At 40.2% G+C, this 26,950-nt stretch overlaps 1 protein-coding gene across 4 annotated transcripts in view; it reads right to left on the bottom strand.

The window, feature by feature from the left end:
- Positions 1 to 26,950, bottom strand: part of ltn1 (listerin E3 ubiquitin protein ligase 1) — a 79,608-nt gene that overhangs the window by 15,331 nt on the left and 37,327 nt on the right. The window contains exons 24-25 of one of the 4 annotated variants that reach the window (XR_015427783.1): positions 2,471 to 2,601; positions 32 to 1,996 (exon numbers count right to left, since the gene is read on the bottom strand). The exons of 2 other annotated variants lie outside the window; for them this stretch is intronic. The gene's annotated coding sequence lies outside the window, so the exon portion shown is untranslated. Of the gene's footprint in view, positions 1 to 31; positions 1,997 to 2,470; positions 2,602 to 26,950 lie in introns of those variants that run through there. One more of the 4 variants, XR_015427784.1, reaches the window with a different exon arrangement.

The following is a 26,950-nucleotide window of genomic DNA, read 5'->3' as shown; positions in this document are numbered from 1 at the left end:
GGTGCACTTTGAACAGAGATTTTAGTAAGGGAACAAACTCTGGCCATTATGCTGCGAATCAACAATATAATTTATAACCTTAGATGGCTCGTCTTGCTAACATGGTGCATGAAATTGTAGTTTTCTTTTCTATTGTTTGTTTCAAAACAACAACCAGGTAGTGTTCTTGTACATGTATGTGGCATTTAGGTTGGTGCTGATTGGATGCATAAAGCATAAAAGGCAATTAGTTTTGGTGATAATCCTTCAAATTACATGTACCTGCCAAAGATGCAATATCAAGCAAAATACATATATGTGAATGGTAATCTCTATCTTGAGACTACAATGACTTCTGGAGGGTGGCTGCAATATCATCATTAGATATCAACAGACCCACTGCCATGAATGTTCTTTAGGTTACCAGCCAAAATACATGTACCATGTACGTGTAATAGCTATTTGGTTTGACTGGTTCACAACTGCATCAAGCTGAACAGAAAAGTTTGCAATTACGGGTTTTCTCACAAGGCCCAGGTGGAGTGTGAATCCTACACAACACCATTTTCTCAGATTGCCGAAGAGCGAGAAAGTCAGGATCCACAACAATGTTTAATAAATCACATATGGCAGTGAATGGTGCATACCAAGTGGTCACCGTCATCGTTGCTTTACTGGCGCTGACACATGGGCACGTTCACAGGATCACCTGTTGCCCTGAGGGATGGGTGGAATGGAACCACTCTTGCTATATGCTGACCAAAACTAGGCTGTTGAGGAGAAGTGTCCACTCACTTTGTGACAGATTGGGCACTCATATAGCCATCCCCAGCTCAAATGAAGAGAAGGTATCATATTGATTTGTTAATAAACCTCTCAAATAAGTTCCCTGACATGGCATTCTGTGCACATACAGTAAACTGAACGCAATCTCTTACACATGAAAATGGCTTGATTGTATTTGGTCTTTGACAAGAAAAGGGAGTGAAAAAATGAGGGTTTTGGTAACCGTTGATGATGAATCTCTGCACCAGAGAGGGAACTTTTAATGTTAATCTTAAACAACCACTTCATAGAGGGAAGTCAGATAAACAATAAACAGCAAATGCAATATTGCCGTCTTTGTTGCCATTGAACAAAGAACACAGACATTCAGAGTAGTTCTAAGCAAACATGATTTTATTTATTATAATGGATCATTGGCTTCAATGATGATATCATATCCACAATACAAAATATAATAGTCTAAGTACATGTAATGTACACTAAATATTTAATATCCCATTAGTTTGCATTAATGTTGTCTTGGCAACAGGCTCAAAAAACAGCCCAAATAGCCTTCATCTACGTCCTGTAGCGCTCAGAAAATTCTCTCTTAATGGCATCACTTACTGATACTTCAGGACTTTATCATATCTACAATGCCACCGACTAGTCCTATGCAAAAATATATAAAACGCCACGACTGTATTTAAAACTATAATCTTTGCAAGTAACTCCTTGTTTTGCCTTTATGTCACTTTAGCAACTTACTCACAATACAGCACAAAATTGTCGGGTGCTCCAGGAAATTTCTCAATTTTCATCAGTTGGCTGCATGTACCAACAATATGAATGCAATATTTCAAAACGTTTTCATCACAATAGCGTTACTGACTGTGAAAGCAAAGATTGCCGATCACTGTCCTGAGGGATGGGTGGAATGGAACCGGTCTTGCTACATGCTGACCAAGACGAAGATGATGTGGAGAGATGTCCACTCACTGTGTCGCAGCTTGGGCGCCCGCATGGCTGTCCCCAGCTCCAATGGAGAGAATGAATTCATGAGTAACCTGACAGCTCCAGATGAATTGTGGATCGACTGCACCGACAGTGACACTGAGAGTGTGTGGGTTTGTGGTGAGGATGACAAGACTCAAATAGGGTACCGAAACTGGATGACAGGTGAGCCCAACGACCAGCCAGGGAATGGAGGTGCCAGAGGAGCGGACTTTGCACGTCTAATAAAAAGCGGATACTGGAGAGATACAAACGACAAACCTCTGCACTCAATGTGTGAGATGAAGCTGCCATGGATGCAGTGCTGCACCATCACAGCTGACGATGATTGCCACTAGATCTACTCCAGAACATTCAGCACGAGTGTCAGTGGTACACTGTACATGCTAACTATCTCATAAATGCAAGCAGGCTACTGCCATTACTAAACACATCTAATGCAACATGAAAAGCTCAAACATCATCAGTATGTACCCATGTACATGTACCGGTACGCAGCCGCCAACTCAAGCAATGCATCTCAAAAACTATTCCCTGCAAATTGTGATGTGCCCAGGAACCAGGTTCAACACATCTTGCTCCACATCCATCAGTGCACTGCAAGTGACCAATTGTTTCATCCACGAAACTGTTGGGACAGCTATACAGAGACTCATATCAATGAACTCTATCAATTCCAAGGAGCATATTCAATCACAAAGCAAAGACTCACCAATCTGACATCACTCAACTATTGGCAGGAACGAAAGCCAACTCATACTTTCCCAGGTTATGCAGACAGACTGCAACTATGGCACCCGTCACGAGGGTATTTGGGCTTGACTGGAACTTGCTACTGCAAAACTGGCCAGGAAGAAGCAATGGCATTAGAGCAGACTTTAAAAGTCTAAAGGCCAGTTCAAACTTGCCACAAAAGTGAACAAAAATGCACAACCGTGATGTCAGATCAAAGGTTTATGCTGCAATTTGGCGAATGAACAGATTTCAATTCAAGCGAATTCTGCTGCGTAAGTTTGCTTCCCTTTTATGTTAGCCCATTCAAAGTATGAACTGCTTTTAAAAGTAACCAGGGTGACAACCAACAACACTCAACTTGTGAGATGAAGGTACAATGCATGCAGTTGATTTGATGCTACTCTCTGCAATTCACCACTTGTAAAACAATCAACACGAGTTGCAATCAACACGAGTTGCAATCAACACGAGTTGTAATCAACACAAGTTGCAATCAATGCGAGTTGCAATCAACATGAGTCGCAATCAACACGAGTTGCAATCAATGTGAGTTGCAATCAACACGAGTCGCAATCAACACGAGTTGTAATCAATGCCAGTTGCAATCAATGCGAGCTGCAAAGGTTCATACTACATGTGCCCATCTTCCCCAGTAAGGTTCATTATTGGACATTCTTAGTGCCACATTACATTAGACAACATCACTACAAGAATGTGTGCAACAGCTGACAGCCTGATAACTTTGAAGGGCCCTACAAATTAATTCAACCCATCTGGCTTTTGTTACTTGACTTTCAGCAAAACACTTTTGAAGAAAGCTAGCAATTATTCCTTTATTCTGACGTCCATGGAAGGGACATCCACAAACTCTGTAGGTTCCAAGACACACATTCAGTGATCTTTTATTGCTGATTCATGATCAACAGCTTACAAACACTGTACCAGTAGCTATGTATTTTGTACTTGGTGCAAAAAAGCACCAGAAATTGCAGAAAAATACTTTTTAAATGTCAACAAGTGTGTGGTGTAGTCATAAAATACTCAGTAGATCCTTCAATGGTACGTGATATGCTAGTTGTAAAGAGACATTTCTTCTGACTTCTTCCTGCACAAGTATGATAATACAATTCTTAACTCTGAAATTGTGCTGTATACCTTTTTGTGAGCTACTTGTATATTCTGTGATGGTCACTATCAAATCTTTTGCTAGAAACTGTTTAGAATTCACTCAAATGAAATAAAATGCGATCGTTCTGATAGATGAAAGATACCTTCCTTGAACCATAATGAATAAAAGAATTTTTGGCATCCTGAATACATTTACTTTTAGAGCTTTATGAAATAAAATCTTCAACACTGTCTGAAAAGCTATAATGCCCACTGCTGTTTGTGAAAAAGTCTGAAAATGCTCACAGAAACTTGAATTTCAAAAATAAATCTCCCACGCAAGAATGTGTGTCACTGTATAAACTTTTCACTCAAGTAACGTTGTTGGATCTTACACTTGCAGTTTTTTGAAGTGTGTAAAATGCACAGCATCAAAGAATGAATATGGGGGAAAACATACAAATGAGAAAGGGTGCTATGTCACCTAGCAACAAGGCTGCCATACATGAAGTGCGGTACCATCATGGCTGACAACAAATGCTGCTAGTTTCCCTCCAAAATATAAGGCAAATATGGCTATCAACTCTTATCCATCAATTCTTATCCGACCTTAGCATTTAAATCACAAAATTCTTTGATGGTGTGTAATTTACTCCTGGTAGAATGACAGATCTTTGTCATTCTGTGGAGAGAGTTTTGTGTACAATTTCATTAAGCACTTTCTCAAGTTTTTTGTCTTTGACAATCATCTAACGGTTTGAGGACCCTCTAAAAAGTATAAACAATGAGGGGGGGTGTGATTTTCAACAAAGCGGAACTCCCAACTCCAGCATTTAAATGAGGAAGGCAGGTGCGCATGTGAAAAGCAGACTGCTACTCTACCCTCCCCTCACCATACATTCTTCTTCAGTTTGGCACTTGAATCAGAGCACGACTGTGTTTCTTAACAGCTCAGATCCATCTTGTAGACTGCCGTTTGCTTTAAAAATCAAAGTATGAGCACCTCAAGTGGAACTCCCTTCTGCTGGCTGGGAGGTCTCATTTTGCTTGTACAATAAAGGAAAAAACGAAGAGAATTGCAAGAACTACATGTACATGTCGTAATCCCCCATCTACAAACAACATTTTCCTGAACCCCCCCCAAAAAAAAACAAGCTGCAAAATTGCTGAAGTTTAGGACATCAAGCCCAAAAGTGTCGCACATCAAAACATAACCCCCATGATTCATACATCTTCAATATCTTGCACTTGTGATCATCCTACTTGTTCGTGTATTTACCTCCTGTTGGGATTTAAAGCTATTCATGGTGACAGACGACTAAGATGGAAAGCTTGCGGTAAGCACCATGCAATATCTCTTTTTGAGTCTGTATGGTTCTGTACGAGCCTCTCCGGTTCTTATCAGAACCATACAGACTCAAAAAGAGATATTGCATGGTGCTTACCACAAGCTTTCCATCTATTTACCTCCTACATGTATATACTACAGTGGCTGCTGCCTAGCCAATATCGGTTGCATCAAGATCCAAACAATCAATTTAATCTCCTGTCAAGACGGCATGTGCAATAACTTCTGGTTGCTGTGGCGACTAAATTTGCAGATCTTGTCGGCCATTAGTGGGTAAATGTCTCAATAAATGTTCTTTCAACTTGAAAAAGGCTATTTAGACCAAACAATACATGTCAACCCCTAGTAATAAAGCCAATTTTTGCTGACGTGGTGACGATTGCTTCTGGAAAAGTGTTACAATTACACTGGTAGACTCCATTATTGCACCCTCTGTCAGCACGGCGGCCTCTCCCAAGAACACTAATAAATTGAGGGTAACCAGTCAGAGTAAAATGTGATTTATACTGCTTTAGATGACTGATCAACAGCTTTACCCTTAGCATACAACAGGTAAATTAGTGCAAGAGGAATTTTCCTCAAAAGGACTGTGAAACTGTACCCAGACGGCACATCCAAAAAGATCAATTTGGAATGATTTTTAGGTGTGCACGTACATATATGGAGAATGAGTAACATGGGTGGCATGAAGAACTTAGTCAGATCAATTTTTGCAGGGAATGGTGTGTACCAAGGCAGTGTTTATCAAACAGTGTTCCTCACAACAGCTTTGCTGGGTCTGACTTGGGGGCAGCTTAACAGTTTCAATCACTGCCCTGAGGGATGGGTGGAATGGAACCAGTCTTGCTACATGCTGACCAAGACGGAGATGATGTGGAGAGATGTCCACTCACTGTGTCGCAGCTTGGGTGCTCGCATGGCTGTCCCCAGCTCCAATGAATGAGTCACCTGGCAGCTCCAGATGAATTGTGGATCGACTGCACCGACAGTGACACTGAGGGTGTGTGGGTTTGTGGTGAGGATGACAAGACTCGAATAGGGTACCAAAATTGGAACAAAGGTGAGCCTAACAACCAGCCAAGGAATGGAGATGGCAGAGGAGCTGATTTTGCCCGTCTCACATCAAATGGATACTGGACAGACATCAATGACAAACCTCTGCACTCAATGTGTGAGATGAAGCTGCCATGGATGCAGTGCTGCACCATCAAAGCTGACGATGATTGCCACTAGATCTACTCCAGAACATTCAGCACAAGTGTCAGTGGTACACTGTACATACATGTACATGTATTAACTATTTATTCCAGTTCACCATGAACAATGCCTAAAAAATGCATGCAGGCTACTGAAATTATTAAACACATCTAATGTTAAAGGTAAAGCTCAAACATCATAAGTATGTACCCATGTACATGTACCGGTACACAGCTGCCAACTCAAACAATGCAGCTCAAAACTATTCTCTGCAAATTGTGATGTGCCCAGGAACCAAGTTCAACACATCTTGCTCCACATTCCTCAGTGCACTGACAGATGACCAATTGGAACAAAGTTGAACTTCACTATTATAAAGGACCAGATCTTAAAAGAGCAACATTTTAACATGATAAAGGCATTGCAGATGGTCCATAGATTTATAGCTTTGCATATAGTGATGTACATGTTTTAGTACGAGAGAAGGTAGTTGCATTTTATTTCTGGAAAAACTTTTATGCACAAATATTTCATGCAATGTTTTGAAAACCTTTTGTGAAGATGGGTCAATCCACCTTTTGTGTGTGGAATGAAAATTCTACATGTATGTTGCTTATACCCTCTTTCACTAACTTCAACACATCAACCATGGATGCATAATTCTGGACAATGAAAGTAAATGGAACATTCTTGAAATGTAAACATATTTTGAATATATAACATACATGTATGAAACGCAAATACATGGAGGAAATTACTTTACTTTGAAAAAAAGGAACCGCTGAGACAGAAATCTCACCTCAAGTTTTCTGCTGATCAGAGCTAGAATCTTTACAAAATCTGTGTGATATTCATGTTCAGAAACACTGTTGTGTAAGAATGTGTCTGACACCATTGCCTTTCAAAATATGTTGAATTTGAGTTATACATGTTAAGCTTGTGGTATTTCAATGCTATAGCAGCCTTGTGCAAGGGAGTGAATTAAAGTAAGGGAATAAAGTGTTTTATTGTCAATAACTTTATTTAAAAACCATGGAAGCGAATGACCAATGTAGTTGACACTTTTAGAAAGAGAGGATTTTGGAAATGAGCTCTGTGCATTACTGAGAGGGTGCTTTGTTGCCGAGCAATGGCCTCTCTTAGAGCTGACACCACTGATTTGGCTGATTTGTTCTTCACTGGTTGATGCACACCATTTCTTATTCACTTACATACCAGTTGGTTGACAAAATTCAAAGTAATCTGCCTATGCCTGGGACATAAACTGCTGAAGAAAAAATGAAGTGAACAGTTAAGAGATACAAACAATTGAAACCAAAGTCTGTGCAGTTCATCCATGTCAAATAGAATGTACAGCTCGTGACAGTTCTGATTATTTAAAAGAATCATAAAATCGTTTTACCGAACAAATTTTCTTTCTCCTCTTAATATCAACAACAACAACAACATGGCACAGACGACTACACATGAGCAGTCCACTGTTCTTATAGCTACATGTAGTACACATCAACAATTTCTTTGGATTATATGTAAGGGGAAAACTGCATATGTTGTAATGAGACATTCCGAAGCTGACTGTTCATGACCATTACACTGCCACTCCTTAATAGAGGCACGGGTACCAAACCTAACAGACATTTGGTATTCTTGACAATCGTGGTGGCTGCTGAATAGAGGTACTGTTGCCAAGCCAATATCAATCGACTCAAAGCCCAGAAAATAAAGCCTGCTCTCCTCTTCAGATTTCTTGATACTGGCTGCAAGTAAATTTATCAGGCATCAGTGCACCTATTTTCATGAAAGGTCCTCTGTATGAGAAAAAAGAAACGTTTCCCCGATTAAAAACTAGGGTTACCAGCCATAAAAACAGGTGATTAATACTGCTTGTTGCTGGTTCAAAGCAGCAATGTCCTCAGCCATCAGGTATGTGAAGACTATTTTTCTCGGCGAGACCAACAATTAAACAAGGACTGGCGAGTCTACATTGCCGTTCTCTTGATTTCTATCTCCCTCGTAACTATATTTATCATCTACGCCCATGTCCTGGTCATTGCCCGACGCCACAGCAAGCAAATTGCAGCCGAGGTGAGCAGCAATCAGCATGGCCGACGCATGCTGCACATGGTCAACGTCCGATCGATCACCACCATTGCCATCATAACTGGCACCCTGATAATCACTTGGGTGCCCTGTACAATAATGCTGTCGATACTGGCCTCGCAAGAAACCATGGAGTACAATGACAGTTTCTACGCAGTCGTCTTGTCAAATGTGCTGCTCATGTCGAACAGTTGGCTTAATGTCATCATTTACTATCTAAGGAACAGGGATCTGCAACAGACACTTTGCAGCTTGCTGTCAAATTTGTGCCACTCTACAAAAAGCTGACATCCTTGCTGTACTATTTTGCAGAACGTATCAATGAAATTTGGAATGTTAAAATAAAACTTTCGAATTTCCTCTCTTTGCGGGGAAGGAAGTGTAATATAAAATATCTTCAACAATACTAACCTTCTTGAGGCATTTCTTATGGGTTGACAAAGGGTACGCAATCTTAACTCACTTAATTACAAATAAATTGTAAATTGTTTTAAAAAATTCCTTGCCATTTGAAAAAGAAAGATGGCTCCCCAAGTTGAAGTCTAGTCTTGGGGCATTTCTGAAATGCACGGATTCAGCTTAAGACTTCAGTTTCGCTGGTTCCAGTCAGAGCTTGAACATGTGGTTTCCAATGCTGCTTCAAAATGGCTGGAACCAGCGAAACCGAAGTCTAAGCCGATTCCATATGTTTCAAAAACGCCCTTGGAGTCTGCTTGATGGGTACCATAAATACTTTGCCAGAACACAGAAAAACAAACATTGAAAACAAAATGAGTAAATGGGTAGTTGCAATGGAACTGTTTGATGACAAACCTTCAAAGTGCACCTTTGTGTCGCAGTTTACCTTATCTGCAATGTTTCACTATTTCAAGGGATGTTTTACTGTCTTTCCGGTTTTTATGCTAGTCAGTATTTCCATACTCGAGAAGAAGACTGTGATGTCATCCCAGGAAGAAAGCCTCTGTGTCAGATTCTTTGTACACTAAAAAAATCCTGCATTTTTGTTTGCTGGACTTTGCTGGAGTTTGCTGGACTAAATTTTCTCGTCTTTGCTGATTCATTGCTCTTTTGTGCACATGCACCAACAAGCTTCAATCCCTTTCTCAGATGTGTTGTTAGTAAGTGTATTCTAGGTTCATAAGTTGAACAGAAAAATCTATGCACTGAACTATGTCTTCCCTGGATGACATCACAGCAATAGGACTGTCAGTTATCCTAGAAAGCACAGATAATTTAAAAGTTTAAAATGTACTCTTTTCAATGCATTTAACCAAACCCCCCCAAAAAAAACAAAACAAAACAAAACAAAACAAAACGAATATACTAGTAAAAGAGTTTTTATACATTGAAGAAGAGGACAAACTTGTAGAAAACTTGTTTCTAAGACAATATGCTACTGGTACATGTACATGCATAGCAGTCAGTGCTAACCAATGAGTGCACATACAGATATGTACATGGTTTCTACGTGGGCCACTGGCTACCCAGTTTCAAGGGCACCGCTAAGGAAAACATGTTTTCTCTGATTTCATCTGTTCAAATAAATATGGAAGCATCCAAATCCAACGCAGTGTCATTTGTCTTCAGAGCTAAAAAGGGCCTTTCTGGTTCATGCCTAGAAGCGAACTCTGAATGTAGACTGCGTCATTCGAAGGAAACAGAGAAAACGAGGCTACATGCATTGTTTGGGATGCACAAGGGATTATCCACTACGAACACAGGGCGAGGGGTCCCCTCATTTTTTCTGTTTTCTCCAAATGACGCAATCAACACTCACAATTCCCATCTTGGCGTGAATAAAAAAAAACCTTTTAAGGTTGTTATAGTTCAGCTCTGAAGACAAATGACACTGCATTCAATTTGGATGCTTCCATGTTTATTTGAACAAATAAAATCAGAGAAAACATGTTTTCCTTAGAGGTGCTCTTTAAACACTTGCCCGAGCCTCTGTTTGGCTATATCTTGGCTGCGGCTTGAAATTACATTACACAACTCTATGGGAAGTGGCTGCAGCCACAACCATAGACTCCTGCGTAACTTCAAGCTGCAGCCAAGAAATTCAGGCTTGGCCTTCTTCACTGACGAGGGTATGCATGTACTGATGCATGGAGTACTTGTCCAAGCAGAGCCGAATGGAGACAAAGTTTAGACACGAGGTTATGCTTAAGATGTGTCCCATGGCACTATCTTAGTTCCAAAATGATGGTATTCATGTGCAAGAAGCACTAACAAGGTTACAATGACACTGGGGTTGCTAGCTAAATTGACTTTGATTGGTGAGATGTTCTGACTGGTGTTCTGCAAAATATCAAACTGGATGTAAATTATGATAGAAATTGCCTTTGCAGAACCCCGCTCTAACTACACCACTGCTCTGCATTGCTGCAACTTGGCAAGAGACACAGAAGACAGCATAAACCTCCATCTACGTCTACATTAAGTGACGGGTGCTCGGGGAAAAAATGGTCAGTTTTCAATCAGTTGGCCACCACAATGAATGCAGTACTACATGTACACGTATTTTAAAAATGTTTTCTTTGCAAAGGCATTGTTGTCTCTGACTCCGACAATGGTGCAGGTTAACATAAACAGGTTATTATCCACCCCAGTTTATAATAATTACACTGGTGCTCATTACTGGTAGGTGATCTGGGCATGATAATTACCAAGGCATTTGGCATTCGGAGTAATCATAGTGGTGGCTGAACAAAGGCACGGTTGCCATGCAGTATCGATCAAATCAGAACCCAAAATATCAAGGCCATTTTCCTCGTCAGACTTTTATTCTATATACGGACAGAAACTTTAATCAGGCATCAGTGCAACCACTCTTATAAATGGTCCTCTGCCTGAGGAAAGATTTCTCTGATTTAAAATAAGGGGTTACCAGCTAAAATGCAAACTGATTGATAACCGCTATTGGCTGGTTTACAGCAGCATTGTGCTTTGCTGGCAAGTATTTCTAGGGTGTTTTTCTCAGCACAACCAAACAAACTGAGTCCAAATACAGAATCTACATGCTAGATTAAGCATGGCCAACACAGTTGGAACTAAGAAGTTTGCCAGGACAGATTTTGCAGTGAGTGGTGTACATCAAGTGGTCTTTATTGTGACAGCTTTGTTGGCTCTGACATGGGGGCAGGTTAATATCATCAATCGCTGCCCTGAGGGATGGGTGGAATGGAACCGGTCTTGCTACATGCTGACCAAGACGAAGATGATGTGGAGAGATGTCCACTCACTGTGTCGCAGCTTGGGCGCTCGCATGGCTGTCCCCAGCTCCAATGAAGAGAATGCGTTCATGAGTCACCTGGCAGCTCCAGATGAATTGTGGATCGACTGCACCGACAGTGACACTGAGGGTGTGTGGGTTTGTGGTGAGGATGACAAGACTCGAAAAGGGTACCGAAACTGGAAGACAGGTGAGCCCAACAACCGGCCAGGGAATGGAGATGGCAGAGGAGCGGACTTTGCACGTCTAACACCAAGCGGATACTGGAGAGACATCCATGACAAACCTCTGCACTCAATGTGTGAGATGAAGCTGCCATGGATGCAGTGCTGCACCATCAAAGCTGACGATGATTGCCACTAGATCTACTCCAGAACATTCAGCACAAGTGTCAGTGGTACACTGTACATACATGTTCATGTATTAACTATTTATTCCAGTTCACCATGAACAATGCCTTAAAAATGCATGCAGGCTACTGAAATTATTGAACACATCTAATGTTAAAGGTAAAGCTCAAACATCATCAGTATGTACTCATGTACATGTACCGGTACGCAGCTGCCAACTCAAACAATGCATCTCAAAACTATTCCCTGCAAATTGTGATGTGCCCAGGAACCAGGTTCAACACATCTTGCTCCACATTCATCAGTGCACTGACAGATGACCAATTGGAACAAAGTTGAACTTCACTATTATAAAGGACCAGATCTTAAAAGAGAAGCATTTTAACATAATAAAGGCATTGCAGTTGGTCCATAGATTTATAGCTTTGCATATAGTGATGTACATGTTTTAGTACGAGAGAAGGTAGTTGCATTTTATTTCTGGAAAAACTTTTATGCACAAACATTTCATGCAATGTTTTGAAAACCTTTTGTGAAGATGGGTCAATTCACCTTTTGTGCGTGGAATGAAAATTCTACATGTATGTTGCTTATACCCTCTTTCACTAACTTCAACACATCAACCATGGATGCATAATCCTGGACAATGAAAGTAAATGGAACATTCTTGAAATGTAAACATATTTTGAATATATAACATACATGTATGAAATGCAAATACATGGAGGAAGTTACTTTACATTGAAAAAAAAGAACCACTGAGACAGAAATCTGACCTCAAGTTTTCTGCTGATGTGAGCTAGAATCTTTACAAAATCTGAGTGATATTCATATTCTTAGAGTCTGCTTGATGGGTACCATAAATACTTTGCTAGAACACAGAAAAACAAACATTGAAAACAGGGTAGTTGCAATGGAACTGTTTGATGACAAACCTTCAGAGTGCACCTTTGTGTCGCAGTTAACCTTATTTGCAATGTTTCACTATTTCAAGGGGTGTTTTACTGTCTTTCCGGCTTTTATGCTTGTCAGTATTTCCATACTCGAGAGGAAGACTGTGACATCATCCCAGGAACAAAGCCTCTGTGTCAGATTGTTTGTACACAAAAAAATCCTGCATTTTTGTAGAGTTTGCTGGACTAAATTTTCTCGTCTTTGCTGATTCATTGGTCTTTTGTGCACATGCAGCAACAAGCTTCAATCCCTTTCTCAGATGTGTTGTTAGTAAGTGTATTCTAGGTTCATAAGTTGAACAGAAAAATCTATGCACTAAACTATGTCTTCCCTGGATGACATCACAGCAATAGGACTGTCAGTTATCCTGGAAAGCACGGATAATTTAAAAGTTTAAAATGTGCTCTTTTCAATGCATTTAACAAAAAAAACCCAAAAAACAAACCAAAACAAAACAAAACAAATACACTAGTAAAAGAGTTTTTATACATTGAAGAAGAGGACAATCTTGTAGAAACCTTGTTTCTAAGACAATATGCTACTGGTACATGTACATGTACCGCTACATGCTTAGCAGTCAGTGCTAACCAATGAGTGCAGATATGTACATGTGGTTTCTACGTGGGCCACTGGCTACCCAGTTTAAAGGGCACCGCTAAGGAAAACATGTTTTCTCTGATTTCATCTGTTCAAATAAATATGGAAGCATCCAAATCCAACGCAGTGTCATTTGTCTTCAGAGCTAAAAAGGGCCTTTATGGTTCACGCCTAGAAGCGAATTCTGAATGTAGACTGCGTCATTCGAAGAAAACAAAGAAAACCAGGCTACATGCATTGTTTGGGATGCAGAAGGGATTATCCACTACGAACACAGGGCGAGGGGTCCCCTCATTTTTTCTGTTTTCTCCAAATGACGCAATCAACACTCACAATTCCCATCTTGGCGTGAATAAAAAAAAACCTTTTAAGGTTGTTATAGTTCAGCTCTGAAGACAAATGACACTGCATTCAATTTGGATGCTTCCATGTTTATTTGAACAAATAAAATCAGAGAAAACATGTTTTCCTTAGAGGTGCTCTTTAAACACTTGCCCGAGCCTCTGTTTGGCTATAACTTGGCTGCGGCTTGAAATTACATTACACAACTCTATGGGAAGTGGCTGCAGCCACAACCATAGACTCCTGCGTAACTTCAAGCTGCAGCCAAGAAATTCAGGCTTGGCCTTCTTCACTGACGAGGGTATGCATGTACTGATGCATGGAGTACTTGTCCAAGCAGAGCCGAATGGAGACAAAGTTTAGACACGAGGTTATGCTTAAGATGTGTCCCATGGCACTATCTTAGTTCCAAAATGATGGTATTCATGTGCAAGAAGCACTAACAAGGTTACAATGACACTGGGGTTGCTAGCTAAATTGACTTTGATTGGTGAGATGTTCTGACTGGTGTTCTGCAAAATATCAAACTGGATGTAAATTATGATAGAAATTGCCTTTGCAGAACCCCGCTCTAACTACACCACTGCTCTGCATTGCTGCAACTTGGCAAGAGACACAGAAGACAGCATAAACCTCCATCTACGTCTACATTAAGTGACGGGTGCTCGGGGAAAAAATGGTCAGTTTTCAATCAGTTGGCCACCACAATGAATGCAGTACTACATGTACACGTATTTTAAAAATGTTTTCTTTGCAAAGGCATTGTTGTCTCTGACTCCGACAATGGTGCAGGTTAACATAAACAGGTTATTATCCACCCCAGTTTATAATAATTACACTGGTGCTCATTACTGGTAGGTGATCTGGGCATGATAATTACCAAGGCATTTGGCATTCGGAGTAATCGTAGTGGTGGCTGAACAAAGGCACGGTTGCCATGCAGTATCGATCAAATCAGAACCCAAAATATCAAGGCCATTTTCCTCGTCAGACTTTTATTCTATATACGGACAGAAACTTTAATCAGGCATCAGTGCAACCACTCTTATAAATGGTCCTCTGCCTGAGGAAAGATTTCTCTGATTTAAAATAAGGGGTTACCAGCTAAAATGCAAACTGATTGATAACCGCTATTGGCTGGTTTACAGCAGCATTGTGCTTTGCTGGCAAGTATTTCTAGGGTGTTTTTCTCAGCACAACCAAACAAACTGAGTCCAAATACAGAATCTACATGCTAGATTAAGCATGGCCAACACAGTTGGAACTAAGAAGTTTGCCAGGACAGATTTTGCAGTGAGTGGTGTACATCAAGTGGTCTTTATTGTGACAGCTTTGTTGGCTCTGACATGGGGGCAGGTTAATATCATCAATCGCTGCCCTGAGGGATGGGTGGAATGGAACCGGTCTTGCTACATGCTGACCAAGACGAAGATGATGTGGAGAGATGTCCACTCACTGTGTTGCAGCTTGGGTGCTCGCATGGCTGTCCCTAGCTCCAACGGAGAGAACAAGTTCATGAGTCACATGGCAGCCTCCAACTCAATTGACTTGCTGTGGATCGACTGCACTGATGGCGAGAAAGAGGGGGTGTGGGTTTGTGGTGAAGATGGCATGGGTAAAAATGGCTATCGCAATTGGACAGATAACCAGCCAAACAATTGGCCAGGAAGTAATGATGGCAGTGGAGCTGACTTTGCAAGTCTTTCACCAAATGGCTCTTGGAAAGATTGGGGCGACCGTCAACTGCACTCGATGTGTGAGATGAAGCTGCCACGCATGCAATGCTGCACCATCACTGCTGACAACCAATGCTACTAGATCTTCGCCATGACAATCAGCACTCCTGGCAGGGGTTTCCTCTCACAAACTCTTCAGAAATAACTTTATTCAAGTCATTTGATTTCACAGGCCAAAAACTTGCATGGATAAATGTTGCTACCAACTGGACTGCTACAATTTCCAGGCTGTCATCACAAACTTCAAGGGGTCCAGGAACTGAGTCAAGAATGAACGTTTGTCATGCCACTTTCATCACTACAGTATGTCGAGAGTGAAAGTGACCGATCGTTTTATCCAGGGAACTGTTAGAAGACTTATTCAAGAGGCTGATACCAACAACTCCGATGGATTCCAGCAGCACATTTAATGACAGAGCAAGCATTCAATAATCCGATATTACTCTTTCAACTAAGCATTAATCAAAGCCAAATTATGCTCTTGTATTTTGTGGACAGACGGACTGTACATATTGCAAATAGCACTCAGGAAGGTACACAAGCTTCGGTGAAACTTGTTACCCCCGAGAGCTGGCCAGAAAGCTTGCAGCGGAGCAGACTTGGCCGGTCACATACCGAGTGGCCAGTGGGTAGATTGGAGCGACCACTGATAACAACACTCAATGTGTGTGAGATGAATCCACCATGCATGCAATGTGCACCATCACTCCTAGCCTGACAACAATTTGGCTCCTTCAAGTAGTTCTTTATCAGAGCATTCAGAACACGAAGCAAAAATTTGCGTTAGACTTTGCAGTTTTACATTTTATGCTGTTATTTTTAAAATTTTTAATTAGCCAGTAATGATTTATTTGGCTGTCCATGGATCCATTTGTAACTTCTACCCAAACAAACAAGTGACAAACAACTGACTGTCGAATTCTTAACCCTAACCCCCCAAGGGTTGCTGGCCCTAACCTTCCCCATTCACACAAAGTTAAACACCCATAGGGGACTTTGTGCACAGAGGCTGTTGGACTTTGTTTTTCTGAGCTATGCCAAACCCAATGCAAAAGCCAGCTGTTATGGGCCTACCAGACCTATCCCCACAGAATTAACTGCTACTACTACTACTGTGGAATTCTATGTGGTTGGGGGAGGTAAGGGTTAATATTCCATTTACACGTGTCAGGTGAGACTTTGAAGAATATAATAGGCAAGTTTAATTGAGAATTCTGGTAGGACTATTGGTTAATTGCTTAAGCTTGCTATTGATGCATATACATGTAGAGTCAGCCGTAGTTGAACCCTTTTTGCAAAATCACTTTTCACATATTTTCCACTGAGTGCAATTTTTAAAATCTCTGCCAGGTCAAACCATTTTTTTTTCTTTTTAGTGGTTTCTTGTACTTAATTGCTGCCAACTACAAAAGGAAATGGATAGTTTGAACAGTGAAACTGCTCTATGAGCAAGAATTTTTGTGAGTTGTTGTTTCACTGTTTTCTGTTTCGACTGATATAGTGATGACAAGTTGAAAGCTTAGTCAAAGTTTACTAGTGAACTGTCACACAAAATGCAACTTCTTGTTTGAATCATCAAGAAACTGGACTGGCTTCTAGGCCATAGTGGATAGAGGCTGTTAAAGTTACAGCTACAGAAAGATACTCTTTAGAATTTATGTATTCACTTTACTTCATTTTACCTGTGTGCAGATGTGGAGTGATCACTGAGAATAAACTTCAGCCGCACTTTACATTTTGTTCACTTGTTCCTTTGCATTTTACTGACTTGTTTTAGTTAATGATTTTCACGTTTTGTCAACCTCCTACCACTAGTTGTCAAACAACAGCTTAGCCACTGTTTGAATATATAAAAACAAACAAACAAACACCCCAACACCCCAACAAACAAACAAACAAACAAACAAACAAACAAACAAACAAACAAACAAACAAACAAACAAACAAACAAACAAACAAACAAACAAACCAACAACCCCCAACACCCCAACAAAAAACAACAAACAAACAAACAAACAAAACAAAACAAAGCTACATCTACGCCAACTAAAGGTATGAATTCTGTCAACCTAAGCCATATAGGAATCTACCGGTACTTCCACAATTACAAGCATTGTGGCGTCTTATCAATATTTGTTCTTTTTGACTCAAACTAGATTTCCAAACCTTTGTGTGCATTCAAGGCCAGGTTTGCCAAATGACATCACAATCAGAAAGAGGACAAAGCCAGTGATAGGGTTTCTGACCGATCTTCAGTTGAGGTTTACAGTCATAGTCACTGAGCATCTGATTGGGTCAGCAGAAAGGACATTAGCGACCAGCTGATCCAACGAATGAATTCAATGAATGTCAATGTGACCAGTTTCATCATAGAGCAGATAATCAACCCTAGACTTCCCCAAGCTGTGGCCGGGTGTGTCGGGCATAATAGGCATTTGAATATTTAATCTTTCCAGCTATCAGACAACGGTGTTGCTACCAAGCTAATGGTATCATCAATCAAAATTTGACAAGACAGTACCAAAATTATCATCTTCCTGCAATAATGATATTATTAAAAGGTTGACTGAAATTATCTCATGCATCAGTGCACCCATTGTTACAAGTGGTCCTATGTTCAAAGAAACTATTCACTAAATTAAAAAGATTGGTGGTAACCGGCCAAATTGCTGTGTGATTGATACTGCTTTTGGTTGGATCACAACTCTGTTACATGTACATACAGAACACCAGTGAAGTACAGGTACATGTATACATATGCGGGACATGTTTTGCTGCAAGGACCATATAACTGAAGCCATCTCAGCATATACATGTACATTTTGATTTGTAGACTGAGAATGAGCAACAAAGTCAGACTCATGAATACTGTAAAATCAGTTTTTCGGATGAAGAGCACATCTCTGACAGCAGTTTTCATCATGGCAACTATGCTAGCTCTGACACACGGGCAGGTACACAATATCAACAGCTGCCCTAAGGGATGGGTGGAATGGCACCGGTCTTGCTACATGCTGACCAAGACGAAGATGATGTGGAGAGATGTCCACTCACTGTGTCGCAGCTTGGGCGCTCACATGGCTGTCCCCAGCTCCAATGGAGAGAATGAGTTCATGAGTAACCTGACAGCTCCAGATGAATTGTGGATCGACTGCACCGACAGTGACACTGAGGGTGTGTGGGTTTGTGGTGAGGATGACAAGACTCGAATAGGGTACCGAAACTGGATGACAGGTGAGCCTAACAACCAGCCAAGGAATGGAGATGGCAGAGGAGCTGATTTTGCCCGTCTCACATCAAATGGATACTGGAGAGATATCCATGACCAACCTCTGCACTCAATGTGTGAGATGAAGCTGCCATGGATGCAGTGCTGCACCATCACAGCTGACAATGATCGCCACTAGATCTACTCCAGAACATTCAGCACAAGTGACAGTGGTACACTGTACATACATGTTCATGTATTAACTATTTATTCCAGTTCACCATGAACAATGCCTAAAAAATGCATGCAGGCTACTGAAATTATTGAACACATCTAATGTTAAAGGTAAAGCTCAAACATCATAAGTATGTACCCATGTACATGTACCGGTACACAGCTGCCAACTCAAACAATGCAGCTCAAAACTATTCCCTGCAAATTGTGATGTGCCCAGGAACCAAGTTCAACACATCTTGCTCCACATTCCTCAGAGCACTGACAGATGACCAATTGGAACCAAGTTGAACTTCACTATTATAGAGGACCAGATCTTAAAAGAGAAACATTTTAACATGATAAAGGCATTGATCCATAGATTGTTGGTCGTTGGTCCATAGATTTATAGCTTTGCATATAGTGATGTACATGTTTTAGTACGAGAGAAGGTAGTTGCATTTTATTTCTGGAAAAACTTTTATGCACAAACATTTCATGCAATGTTTTGAAAACCTTTTGTGAAGATGGGTCAATTCACCTTTTGTGCGTGGAATGGAAATTCTACATGTATGTTGCTTATACCCTCTTTCACTAACTTCAACACATCAACCATGGATGCATAATCCTGGACAATGAAAGTAAATGGAACATTCTTGAAATGTAAACATATTTTGAATGTATAACATACATGTATGAAATGCAAATACATGGAGGAAGTTACTTTACATTGAAAAAAAAAGAACCACTGAGACAGAAATCTGACCTCAAGTTTTCTGCTGATGTGAGCTAGAATCTTTACAAAATCTGAGTGATATTCATATTCTTGGAGTCTGCTTGATGGGTACCATAAATACTTTGCCAGAACAAAGAAAAACAAAGATTGAAAACAAAATGAGTAAATGGGTAGTTGCAACGGAACTGTTTGATGACAAACCTTCAAAGTGCACCTTTGTGTTGCAGTTAACCTTATTTGCCACGTTTCACTATTTCAAGGGGTGTTTTACTGTCTTTCCGGTTTTTATGCTTGTCAGTATTTCCATACTCGAGAGGAAGACTGTGATGTCATCCCAGGAAGAAAGCCTCTGTGTCAGATTGTTTGTACACAAAAAATTCTGCATTTTTGTAGAGTTTGCTGGACTAATTTTCTCGTCTTTGCTGATTCATTGGTCTTTTGTGCACATGCAGCAACAAGCTTCAATCCCTTTCTCAGATGTGTTGTTAGTAAGTGTATTCTAGGTTCATGAGTTGAACAGAAAAATCTATGCACTGAACAATGTCTTCCCTGGATGACATCACAGCAATAGGACTGTCAGTTATCCTAGAAAGCACGGATAATTTAAAAGTTTAAAATGTACTCTTTTCAATGCATTTAACCCCCCCAAAAAACCCCAAAACAAAATGAATATACAAGTAAAAGAAATTAGCCGTTAGATTAGATGCATTTGAAAGTGGTGTAGCTGCTACTGGTTTTAATTTGAGAAGAGTTGTCATTTTTGCTGATACTTTCGTGTTCAATTTGGAAAACCTTTGGCCCAACAAATATACTTGCAGTACGCATTAAAAATTTGCACTTGCAGAAAGAAATGATTCTGCATATCCCTACACTTAATAAGAGAGTGTGCTTTGTTGCCTAACAAAGGTTTCCCTTTTAGGGTGATGCCACTGGTTGATATTTGAACTTTGATGGTCAATGTGAAGAATTCCTCATTCATTAAAATGTGCATTTACTACCTTGAAAGTAGTCTGCAAGTGAGGGGCATATCAGTGTGGCAGGGGAATCATGTGAATGGTTGAAGGAGTTATGAAACATTGAAAAGTAAGCAAAGGCTGTAAGTGTATCCATTCTGTAATAATGTGCAATTCGTGATGGTTCTGCTTAATTTAATTGTGTCATAAAACTGCTGTATTGAAGAAATTTGCTTACTCCATTTTAGAAACATGAACAATGTACCTCAAATGACATTCCACAGAAAAATACATGCACTTCTATGCTTTCCGATGTTCTTATAGTAAGTAAAATTTGATTGCAATATCTTCAGTGGAAAATAACATTTCTCTCAATACATAACCAGAGGCTGCAGGTTTACAATAATTATACTGGTGCTCATTACTGGTCGGTGTACTGAGCATAACAAGGCACTAGGCATTCAGAGTAATTACAGTGGTGACTGAACAAAGGCACCGTTGCCACACAGTATCGATCAAATCAGAACCCACGATATAAAGACCGTTTTCCTCTACAGATATGTTTCTACATATTTAACAATTTATCAGGCATCAGTGCACCCATTCTCGTGAATGGTCCTCTGCCTGAGGAAACATTTCTCTGATTTACAATAAGGGGTTACCAGCTAAAATGCTAAGTGATTGATAACTGCTATTGGCTGGTTTACAGCAGCATTGCGCTCTGCTGGCAAGTATTTCTAGGGTGCTTTTCTCAGCACGACCAAACAAACTGAGTCCAAATACAGAATCCACTTGTTAGATTGAGCATGGCTAACACAGTTGGAACCAAGAAGTTTGGCAAAAGAGCTTTTGTAGTGAATGGTGTATATCAAGTGGTCTTTATCATGACAGCTTTGTTGGCTCTGACATGGGGGCAGGTTAATACAATAACTACTACCCTACCCAAATAAGTTCACTGATATGGCATTCTGTGTAAATACAGTAAACTGAATGCGATCTCTTACACATGAAATGGCTTGATTACATTTGGTCTTTGACATGAAAAAGGGAATGAAAAAATGAGGGTTTTGGTAACCGTTGGTGATGAATCTCTGCACCAGAGAGGGAACTTTTAATGTTAATCTTAAACAACCACTTCATAGAGGGAAGTCAGATTAACAATAAACAGCAAATGCAATATTGCCATCTTTGTTGCCTTTGAACAAAAGATCACAGACATTCAGAGTAGTTCTAAGCAAACATGATTTTATTTATTATAATGGATCATTGGCTTCAATGACTATGTCATAGCCACAATGCAAAATATAATAGTCTAAGTACATGTAATGTACACTAAATATTTAATATTCATTAGTTTGCATTAATGTTGACTTGGCAACAGGCTCAAAAAATAGCCCAAATAGCCTTCATCTACGTCCTGTAGCGCTCAGAAAATTGTCTCTTAATGGCATCACTTACTGATACTTCAGGACTTTATCATATCTACAATGCCACCGACTAGTTCTATGCAAAAATATATAAAACGCCACGACTGTATTTAAAACTATGATCTTTGCAAGTAACTCCCTGTTTTGCCTTTATGTCACTTTAGCAACTTACTCACAATACAGCACAAAATTGTCGGGTGCTCCAGGAAATTTCTCAATTTTCATCAGTTGGCTGCATGTACCAACAATATGAATGCAATATTTCAAAACGTTTTCATCATAATAGCGTTACTGACTGTGAAAGCAAAGATTGCCGATCACTGCCCTGAGGGATGGGTGGAATGGAACCGGTCTTGCTACATGCTGACCAAGACGAAGATGATGTGGAGAGATGTCCACTCACTGTGTCGCAGCTTGGGCGCTCGCATGGCTGTCCCCAGCTCCAATGAAGAGAATGCGTTCATGAGTCACCTGGCAGCTCCAGATGAATTGTGGATCGACTGCACCGACAGTGACACTGAGGGTGTGTGGGTTTGTGGTGAGGATGACAAGACTCGAATAGGGTACCGAAACTGGATGACAGGTGAGCCCAACGACTACCCAGGGAATGGAGATGGCAGAGGAGGGGACTTTGCACGTCTAACACCAAGCGGATACTGGAGAGACATCCATGACCAACCTCTGCACTCAATGTGTGAGATGAAGCTGCCATGGATGCAGTGCTGCACCATCACAGTTGACAATGATTGCCACTAGATCTACTCCAGAACATTCAGCACAAGTGTCAGTGGTACACTGTACATACATGTTCATGTATTAACTATTTATTCCAGTTCACCATGAACAATGCCTTAAAAATGCATGCAGGCTACTGAAATTATTGAACACATCTAATGTTAAAGGTAAAGCTCAAACATCATAAGTATGTACCCATGTACATGTACCGGTACACAGCTGCCAACTCAAACAATGCAGCTCAAAACTATTCCCTGCAAATTGTGATGTGCCCAGGAACCAAGTTCAACACATCTTGCTCCACATTCCTCAGTGCACTGACAGATGACCAATTGGAACAAAGTTGAACTTCACTATTATAGAGGACCAGATCTTAAAAGAGAAACATTTTAACATGATAAAGGCATTGATCCATAGATTGTTGGTCGTTGGTCCATAGATTTATAGCTTTGCATATAGTGATGTACATGTTTTAGTACGAGAGAAGGTAGTTGCATTTTATTTCTGGAAAAACTTTTATGCACAAATATTTCATGCAATGTTTTGAAAACCTTTTGTGAAGATGGGTCAATCCACCTTTTGTGTGTGGAATGAAAATTCTACATGTATGTTGCTTATACCCTCTTTCACTAACTTCAACACATCAACCATGGATGCATAATTCTGGACAATGAAAGTAAATGGAACATTCTTGAAATGTAAACATATTTTGAATATATAACATACATGTATGAAACGCAAATACATGGAGGAAATTACTTTACTTTGAAAAAAAGGAACCGCTGAGACAGAAATCTCACCTCAAGTTTTCTGCTGATCAGAGCTAGAATCTTTACAAAATCTGTGTGATATTCATGTTCAGAAACACTGTTGTGTAAGAATGTGTCTGACACCATTGCCTTTCAAAATATGTTGAATTTGAGTTATACATGTTAAGCTTGTGGTATTTCAATGCTATAGCAGCCTTGTGCAAGGGAGTGAATTAAAGTAAGGGAATAAAGTGTTTTATTGTCAATAACTTTATTTAAAAACCATGGAAGCGAATGACCAATGTAGTTGACACTTTTAGAAAGAGAGGATTTTGGAAATGAGCTCTGTGCATTACTGAGAGGGTGCTTTGTTGCCGAGCAATGGCCTCTCTTAGAGCTGACACCACTGATTTGGCTGATTTGTTCTTCACTGGTTGATGCACACCATTTCTTATTCACTTACATACCAGTTGGTTGACAAAATTCAAAGTAATCTGCCTATGCCTGGGACATAAACTGCTGAAGAAAAAATGAAGTGAACAGTTAAGAGATACAAACAATTGAAACCAAAGTCTGTGCAGTTCATCCATGTCAAATAGAATGTACAGCTCGTGACAGTTCTGATTATTTAAAAGAATCATAAAATCGTTTTACCGAACAAATTTTCTTTCTCCTCTTAATATCAACAACAACAACAACATGGCACAGACGACTACACATGAGCAGTCCACTGTTCTTATAGCTACATGTAGTACACATCAACAATTTCTTTGGATTATATGTAAGGGGAAAACTGCATATGTTGTAATGAGACATTCCGAAGCTGACTGTTCATGACCATTACACTGCCACTCCTTAATAGAGGCACGGGTACCAAACCTAACAGACATTTGGTATTCTTGACAATCGTGGTGGCTGCTGAATAGAGGTACTGTTGCCAAGCCAATATCAATCGACTCAAAGCCCAGAAAATAAAGCCTGCTCTCCTCTTCAGATTTCTTGATACTGGCTGCAAGTAAATTTATCAGGCATCAGTGCACCTATTTTCATGAAAGGTCCTCTGTATGAGAAAAAAGAAACGTTTCCCCGATTAAAAACTAGGGTTACCAGCCATAAAAACAGGTGATTAATACTGCTTGTTGCTGGTTCAAAGCAGCAATGTCCTCAGCCATCAGGTATGTGAAGACTATTTTTCTCGGCGAGACCAACAATTAAACAAGGACTGGCGAGTCTACATTGCCGTTCTCTTGATTTCTATCTCCCTCGTAACTATATTTATCATCTACGCCCATGTCCTGGTCATTGCCCGACGCCACAGCAAGCAAATTGCAGCCGAGGTGAGCAGCAATCAGCATGGCCGACGCATGCTGCACATGGTCAACGTCCGATCGATCACCACCATTGCCATCATAACTGGCACCCTGATAATCACTTGGGTGCCCTGTACAATAATGCTGTCGATACTGGCCTCGCAAGAAACCATGGAGTACAATGACAGTTTCTACGCAGTCGTCTTGTCAAATGTGCTGCTCATGTCGAACAGTTGGCTTAATGTCATCATTTACTATCTAAGGAACAGGGATCTGCAACAGACACTTTGCAGCTTGCTGTCAAATTTGTGCCACTCTACAAAAAGCTGACATCCTTGCTGTACTATTTTGCAGAACGTATCAATGAAATTTGGAATGTTAAAATAAAACTTTCGAATTTCCTCTCTTTGCGGGGAAGGAAGTGTAATATAAAATATCTTCAACAATACTAACCTTCTTGAGGCATTTCTTATGGGTTGACAAAGGGTACGCAATCTTAACTCACTTAATTACAAATAAATTGTAAATTGTTTTAAAAAATTCCTTGCCATTTGAAAAAGAAAGATGGCTCCCCAAGTTGAAGTCTAGTCTTGGGGCATTTCTGAAATGCACGGATTCAGCTTAAGACTTCAGTTTCGCTGGTTCCAGTCAGAGCTTGAACATGTGGTTTCCAATGCTGCTTCAAAATGGCTGGAACCAGCGAAACCGAAGTCTAAGCCGATTCCATATGTTTCAAAAACGCCCTTGGAGTCTGCTTGATGGGTACCATAAATACTTTGCCAGAACACAGAAAAACAAACATTGAAAACAAAATGAGTAAATGGGTAGTTGCAATGGAACTGTTTGATGACAAACCTTCAAAGTGCACCTTTGTGTCGCAGTTTACCTTATCTGCAATGTTTCACTATTTCAAGGGATGTTTTACTGTCTTTCCGGTTTTTATGCTAGTCAGTATTTCCATACTCGAGAAGAAGACTGTGATGTCATCCCAGGAAGAAAGCCTCTGTGTCAGATTCTTTGTACACTAAAAAAATCCTGCATTTTTGTTTGCTGGACTTTGCTGGAGTTTGCTGGACTAAATTTTCTCGTCTTTGCTGATTCATTGCTCTTTTGTGCACATGCACCAACAAGCTTCAATCCCTTTCTCAGATGTGTTGTTAGTAAGTGTATTCTAGGTTCATAAGTTGAACAGAAAAATCTATGCACTGAACTATGTCTTCCCTGGATGACATCACAGCAATAGGACTGTCAGTTATCCTAGAAAGCACAGATAATTTAAAAGTTTAAAATGTACTCTTTTCAATGCATTTAACCAAACCCCCCCAAAAAAACAAAACAAAACAAAACAAAACAAAACGAATATACTAGTAAAAGAGTTTTTATACATTGAAGAAGAGGACAAACTTGTAGAAAACTTGTTTCTAAGACAATATGCTACTGGTACATGTACATGCATAGCAGTCAGTGCTAACCAATGAGTGCACATACAGATATGTACATGGTTTCTACGTGGGCCACTGGCTACCCAGTTTCAAGGGCACCGCTAAGGAAAACATGTTTTCTCTGATTTCATCTGTTCAAATAAATATGGAAGCATCCAAATCCAACGCAGTGTCATTTGTCTTCAGAGCTAAAAAGGGCCTTTCTGGTTCATGCCTAGAAGCGAACTCTGAATGTAGACTGCGTCATTCGAAGGAAACAGAGAAAACGAGGCTAAATGCATTGTTTGGGATGCACAAGGGATTATCCACTAAGAACACAGGGCGAGGGGTCCCCTCATTTTTTCTGTTTTCTCCAAATGACGCAATCAACACTCACAATTCCCATCTTGGCGTGAATAAAAAAAAAACCTTTTAAGGTTGTTATAGTTCAGCTCTGAAGACAAATGACACTGCATTCAATTTGGATGCTTCCATGTTTATTTGAACAAATAAAATCAGAGAAAACATGTTTTCCTTAGAGGTGCTCTTTAAACACTTGCCCGAGCCTCTGTTTGGCTATATCTTGGCTGCGGCTTGAAATTACATTACACAACTCTATGGGAAGTGGCTGCAGCCACAACCATAGACTCCTGCGTAACTTCAAGCTGCAGCCAAGAAATTCAGGTTTGGCCTTCTTCACTGATGAGGGTATGCATGTACTGATGCATGGAGTACTTGTCCA

Source organism: Acanthaster planci, linkage group LG15 (assembly GCF_054643075.1).
Source record: "Acanthaster planci isolate LZ-2023a linkage group LG15, COTS_SCS, whole genome shotgun sequence".
In the NCBI taxonomy this organism is placed as follows: Eukaryota; Metazoa; Echinodermata; class Asteroidea; order Valvatida; family Acanthasteridae; genus Acanthaster; species Acanthaster planci.
This window is presented reverse-complemented; position numbering and strand designations above follow the sequence as displayed.